Consider the following 6,930-nt stretch of genomic DNA (forward strand, 5'->3'; position numbering starts at 1 on the left):
TGAATAAATGTGTTAATAGAGAAGGGAAAAGCCATCACAGGTGGCGGGGTGTGTTGTTTTTGTGTTTGTGTGTGTGTGCGTGCATGTGTTTGTGTGTGTACGTGTGTGCGTGTTTGTGTGTGCATGGGTGTTCGTGTGTGTGCGTGTTTGTGTTGTGTGTGTGTGTCCTTGTGTTTGTGTGTGCGTCCGTGTGTTTGTGTGCATGTTTGTGTATGCGTGTTTGTGTGTGTGTGTTTGTGCCTTCGTGTATGTGCGTGTGTATGTGTTTGTTTGTATGTGGCTGCGTGTGTGTGTGCGTGTTTGTGTGTGCACGTGTTTGTGTGTGCATGTTTGTGTGTGTGCGTGTGTGTGTGCGTGGTGTGTGTGCGTGTTTGTGTGTGTTTGTGTAATGTGTTTTTGTGTTTGTGTGTTCACGCGTGCGCATGCATGTGTGTGTGGTGGGGAGTTAGGAACTTTGGCAGCAAATGGAGCAAGGAGCTTGCTTGGTCCCTTGGAGAGAAGAGAGGTGGCCAACAGGGTTGGTCAAGGTTGGGGTGGGGCAGCATGCTTATATAGTAGGGCCATACACAAGGATTTTTGGCTTTTCTCTCTGAGCAATAAAAATCTTTTGAAGTTTTTAAAAGTAAGTAGGTGGGGGTGAGCTACATACGATTTGAATTTTTAATTTTTTTTCAGTCATCAGACTAAGATAAAGTGGCATATAAGACTTTGTTGAGTGAATGTTTAGAAGAGATATTTCCAATATGCTTTTAAATGAGAGCAACTGGGAAGTTTGAGGCATTACCCACTCCACTTCTCTCTACTATTTCTAGAGTTGAATTACAATTTAAACAACAACAGCAACAACAAACAGGTCACTTCTTGAGTCTTAATGCACCAAATGAGTCTATGGGTGTTTTGTAGGAGAGTAGATTTTTTTCTGTTCAAGTTAGTGCAGAAAGATCTACCATCTCTTTCCTGTATCATGAAAAAAATTTTCATTCAAGGATGTGGTAACAAAACCACAAGGCACACTTGAACATATGCCATGGAAATGCACGCTGTTTACATGGAATCTGTGAGCCACCAGCTCCTTTCCCTAAACTACTGAAGCAGGCATATGCACCCTTCTCCCCAGCCATCTTGAATGGATAGGTAGAATTCCTGGAGAAGTGAATAATTCCATCTCACATGTCACCCACCACACCACCTTTTCTTGTTTTGTTCTGTGAACTCACAATATCTGAGACAGGTCTTAGTCAGTTTAGAAAGTTTATTTTGCCAGGGTTAAAGACGCACCCTTGACACGCCTCAGGAGGTTTTGATGACCTGTGTCCAAAATGGTTGGGGCACAGCTTGGTGTTACACATTTTGGGGAGACATGAGACAGCAATAACTGTATATAAGGTGTACATTGGTTCGGTCTGCGAAGGGGGACAACTCAAAGTAGGGAGGGGGCGTCCAGGTCATAGGTAGATAAGAGACAAATGGTTGCTTTATTTTTTATTTTTTATTTTTTATTTTTTTGAGACCAAGTCTTGTTCTGTTATCCAGGCTGCAGGCTGGAGTACAGTGGTGCGATCTCGGCTCACTGCAACCTTCAACTCCTAGGCTCAACTGATTCTCCTGCCTCAGTCTCCCGAATACCTGAGATTACAGGTGTCCACCACCATGCCCGGCTAATTTTTTTTTTTTTTTCTTTTTTGAGGCCGGAGTGCTGTGGCACCCTCTGTCTTCTGGGTTCAAGTGATTCTCCTGCCTCAGCCTCCCAAGTAGCTGGGATTACAGGCATGTGCCACCGCACACGGCTAATTTTTGTATTTTTAGTAGAGATGGGTTTAACCATGTTGGCCAGGCTGGTCTCGAACTCCTGAGCTCGAGTGATCCACCTGCCTCAGCCTCCCAAAGTGCTGGGATTATAGGCATGAGCCACCGTGCCCAGCCTCTTCTGAGTTTCTGATTAGCCTTTCACTGAATACACAATTTACAGGTATAGTCACTTATGCTTTAGTCTGGTTTAGTGAAAGGACAGGGCAAAGGAAGCAATCAGATAAGCATTTGTCTCACAGTGAGCAAAGGGTGACTTTAAGTTCTCTCTGCCCATAAGGAATATCCTTGTGGGCAAATTGTGAGGTGGGTATATAGCTTTATTTTTTCATTTATTTTTATTATTTTTTAATTTTTAAATTTTATTATTTTGTTATTATTTTTATCTTTGTAGCTATCTTGTCTAGAATAACTACAAAGATAAATTTCCTCCTTTTTTTTTTCTTTTTTTTTTTTTTGAGACAAGGTGTTATCCTGTTGCCCAGGCTGCAGTGCAGTGGTGCAGTCACAGTCATGGCAGCCTCCTGTGTTGGCAGCCACCACCTCCAGGGCTCAAGTTATCCTCCTGCCTCAGCCTCCCGAGTAGCTGGGACCACAGATATGCACCACCACTCCCTGCTAATTTTTTCGTTTTTGTAGAGGTGGGGTTTTGCCATGTTGTCCAGGGTAGTCTTGAACTCTGGGGCTCAAGAAATCCTCCCACTTTGGCCTCCCAAAGGGCTGGGATTACAGGTGTGAGCCACTACGCCCTGCCTGATTTCCTCTTTTCAGTACAAATGTGTTGGCATTACAGATGTCGTTGACAACATTCATGGGCAACTGGGATTACTCAGCAGGTTACAGGAATCTATATTCTTTTCTTCCGTGGTCACAGAATCCTAAGAGATTGTGCTCTTTATCTTTCCCATGAGATTCACAGTGTTTCCAGCACAAAAACACTCATTACTCTAATGACTATTTTTGGTTTACTGTTGTAGGGACCAGTCACTTGAGACCTTAAAAACAGTGTTTCCAAATGTTGTATTTCAAGGACCACCTAAAGCAGAGTACTTTGGGATGCTTTCCAAATTCTTGACTGCTACTCCAGACCTTCTGAATTTAGAACTCTTGTGGGTAAAGCCCGGAATCTAAAAATTTAACAAGCACCTCAAACGATTCCTATGCAAACTAAAGCAAAGCTTGAAAATCATTGTCTGAAAAAAGGTAGAATGTCAGTTTTCTTCACCAGTTTTCCAAGAGAACCCTGAACGCTAGTTAATGTCATATCCTTTAAATGTTCTCTATTGTTATGTAATAGCCAATTAGTGTTACCTTTCAGTTTTAATACTTCTTATACAGATGGTTTTCCATTTTCCAAAGTTAAATGGTAAAGATGAGAATGTGGATGAGAGGAAGGGAATTCTTGCTTTTTGAGCAGGTGCTATGTGCCTGGTGCTTTAGCATTCATCTCATTTAATCCTCTTCACAATTTTGTAAACTGGGAATTACTAACACTTACAGGTTGATTCAGAGAAAACTCAGAGAAAAAAATATTTTTTTGAGTCAGGGTCTCACTCTGTCACCCAGGCTGGAGTGCAGTGGTATGATTTTGGCTCACTGCAACCTCTGCCTCCCAGGCTCAAGCTATCCTCCTGCCTCAGCCTCCCAAGTAGCGGGGACCACAGGTATGCACCACCATGCCTGGCTAATTTTTTTTTTTTTTTTTGTAGAGACAAGGTCTTCTTACGTTGCCCAGGCTGGTCTTGAACTCTTAAGCTAAAGTGATACACCCACCTCGGGCCTCCAAAAGTGCTGGGATTACAGGTGTTAGCCACCACACCCAACCCTTCCTGTATACTTTAAATAATCTCCAAATTATTTATAATACCTAATGCAATGTAAATACTATGCAAATAGTTGTTATACTGTATTGTTTACAGACACCAGAAAGTCAGTCAGCAGAAAGACCATGTGATTAGAGAGTTAGAGGGTTGGAACTTTCAGCCCACCCACCAACTGACAGGAGAGGTGGGAGGAGGGCGGCTGGAGATTAAGCTCTATACAAACCCTAGACAATAAGATTTCGTGAGCTTCTAGGTTGCTGAATACAGGGAGCTGCTGGGAGGGTGGGGTGCCCAGCGAGGGCATGGAAGCCCCATGGCCTTAATTCTTATCTTTGCCCTATCCATCTCTTCATCTGGCTGTTTGCCTGTATCCTTTATAAATCCTTTACAATAACAGTGGTAAACATAAAGTATTTTCCTGGACTGAAGCCTGAAGTGGGGGCAGTCTTGAGGATAGTGGGCCCTTAACTTGAATTGAGTTATAGGACATCATGTTGATGTCCTTTAGAGTTGGTTGGTGTGTGGTAAAATACTCCCCCAGGTTCCCTTCTGGTCACAGAACTGCTCTGTGTTGTGTGACAGTAAAAAGGAGAAAACAGTTTGTTTTTTCCTTTTATAGCCTCATCATTTAGCTCTCAGCTCAAATGGTAATTTCTTAGAGAATCTTTCTGGGCCATCCTACTTATTATAGCACTACCTGTCATATTGCTCTGTTTTCTTCTTCAAGGTACTTATTATTATTTGAGATAGAGTCTTGCTCTGTTGCCCAGGCTGGAGTGCAGTGATGCAATCATGGCTCGCTGCAGCCTCAACCTCCAGGCCTCAAGTGATCCTCCTACCTCAGCCTCTTGAGTGTCTGGGACGACAGGCACATGCCACCACATCTGGCTATTTTTTTTTTTTTTGAGACGGAGTCTCACTCTGTCGCCCAGGCCGGAGTGCAGTGGTGCGATCTTGGCTCACTGCAAGCTCTGCCTCTTGGGTTCACGCCATTCTCTTGCCTCAGCCTCCCAAGTAGCTGGGACTACAGGTGCTCGCCACCACGCCCGGCTAATTTTCTGTATTTTCAGTAGAGAAGGGGTTTCACCGTGTTAGCCAAGATGGTCTTGATCTCCTGACCTCATGATCTGGCTGCCTCAGCCTCCCAAAGTGCTAGGATTACAGGCGTGAGCCACCGTGCCTGGCCACATCTGGCTAATTTAAAACTTTTTTTTTTTTTTTTGTAGAGATGGGGCCTTACCATGTTGCCCAGATTGGCCTCAAACTCCTGGTCTCAAGTGATCATGCACCTTGGCTTCCCAGAGTGCTAAGATTACAGGTGTGAACCACCGTGCCTGGCCCAAGGCACTTACTTATTTGCAATGACATAATTTGTTGGCTACCTCTCCCACTAGAATGTTTATTAGTACAACCTTTCATGTTTTGTTCATGACTGTCCAGAACTGTACATGGTGTATGGTGAGAATCTCAAATAACAAGAATTCTATTCTTAAGGTAATTAGTGATTTCTACAGTGTAAAATTCAAAGACCAAATTTTGCTTCAAGCTTTCAGCGACAGTGGACACTGTTGACCATTCTTTCTTTCTCTCAATTACCATATTCTATTTTCCTAGTTCTTCCTCCTTCTTCACCAGAGGTTACTTCTCAGATTCTTTCTAGAATCTTCTTCTGCTCAAGGTTCAAATGTTAGTGTTCCCATAGCGTGGGCCACCTCTTTTGTGGTATCTCAATTCTCTCCTTATGTTACTGTATCTCTTCTCACATGTCTCAGTTCATTTTGTGTTGCTATAACAGAATACCTGAGACTGGTAAATTTATGAAGAATAGAGATTTATTTCTTACGGTTCTGGAGGCTGGGAAATCCTAGGTCCAGGGGCCTGCATCTGGTGGGGGACTTCCTGTTGTGTCATTTCACGGTGATAGGCAAAAGAGAAAGCGAGCTGAACTCATCCCTTTTATCTGGAACCCGCTCCCCAATAACTAACCCACTCCTGTGATAACAGTATTCAGAGCTCTGCCCTCATAACCTCATCACCTCTTAAAAGTCCCCCCTCTCAACACTATTGCTTTGGGGATTAAGTTTCCAACACATGAGCTTTGGGGGACACATTCAAACCATAGAATCCTGACATTAAATGCTACCTTTATATTTACAACATAACTACCAAATTTACCTTAGTTTTGAACTTCCGACTTTTACAGTATATCTGTTTATTTGACATATCAACCTGGATGCCTAATAGTCACCTCAAACTTAAGAGAATAGAATTCTCTATGATCTCTATTTCAGTCCTTGGTCCCACCATTCCTTGATTCCACGCTGAGGTCTCACTGCTCTGCCACCTCTTATTCCACTCTTCCCCTAACTTACTTTGCTTCAGTTATGGCCTTGTTTGCCTCTCTTATCCCCCAAATTTTGTTTTATTCACTGCTATATCCCCAATACTGATAACAGTGCCTGGTAGGTACTGTTAGGTACTAGTAGGTGCTCAATATAATAATCTGGTAAACATAAAGTGTTTTTTTGAGTTCTGTGAGCCATTCTAGCAAATTATGGAACTCAAGATGGAGGGGTCATGAAAACCCTAATTTATTTGTTGAGAGGGAGTCTCTCTCCGTGGTCCAGGTGGAGTGGGGCAATCTTGGCCCACTGCAACTTCCGCCTCCTGGGTTCAAGCAATTCTCTTGCTTCAGCCTCCCGAATAGCTGGGATTACAGGTGTGTGCCACCATGCCCAGGTCTTTTTCCTATTTGTAGTAGAGATAGGGTTTTACCATGCTGGCTAGGCTGATCTTGAAGTCCTGACCTCAGGTGATCCACGTGCCTTGGCCTCCCAAAATGCTGGGATTATAGGCATGAGCCACCACACCCGGTCTGGAAACCCTAATTTATAGCTGGTTGGTCAGAAGCACAGGTCACAACCTGAGACTTGTGATTGATGTCTGAAGTGGGGGCAGTCTTGTAGGACTGAACTGTTTATGGCATCTGACCGAATGACTCTTCCTCAAAACACAAAGCTAGGGCTTTTGCATCCACTCTTCCCCGGATGGGAAGATGAGTCCCCTGATCTTTGTAGGGCTAGTTCTTCCTCATGATTCAGGTCCCAAGCTTCAAAAATCACTTCCTCAGCAAGGCCCTCCCTGAAGTTGTGTCCCCAGGCTCCATTGTATCACCCTGTTTTTTCATCAATGTAGTTATCACTTCCTATATTTTTGTTGCTTAATTGGTATGTCGTTTGTCCTATTCCTTTTTTTTTTTTTTTTTGAGACAGAGTCTTGCTCTGTCGCCCAGGCTGGAGTG

General features: G+C 43.5%; 2 protein-coding genes across 10 annotated transcripts in view; both read right to left on the reverse strand.

Moving 5' to 3' along the window:
- Positions 1-5,686, reverse strand: part of SMIM18 (small integral membrane protein 18) — a 577,762-nt gene extending 572,076 nt beyond the window's left edge. The window contains exon 1 of the mRNA XM_050802589.1: positions 5,677-5,686. The gene's annotated coding sequence lies outside the window, so the exon portion shown is untranslated. The remainder of the gene's footprint in view (positions 1-5,676) is intronic.
- DCTN6 (dynactin subunit 6) overlaps positions 1-6,930 on the reverse strand; it is a 1,120,059-nt gene that overhangs the window by 92,943 nt on the left and 1,020,186 nt on the right. The window lies entirely within an intron of this gene.

The sequence above is a fragment of the Macaca thibetana genome, chromosome 8 (assembly GCF_024542745.1).
Source record: "Macaca thibetana thibetana isolate TM-01 chromosome 8, ASM2454274v1, whole genome shotgun sequence".
In the NCBI taxonomy this organism is placed as follows: domain Eukaryota; kingdom Metazoa; phylum Chordata; class Mammalia; order Primates; family Cercopithecidae; genus Macaca; species Macaca thibetana.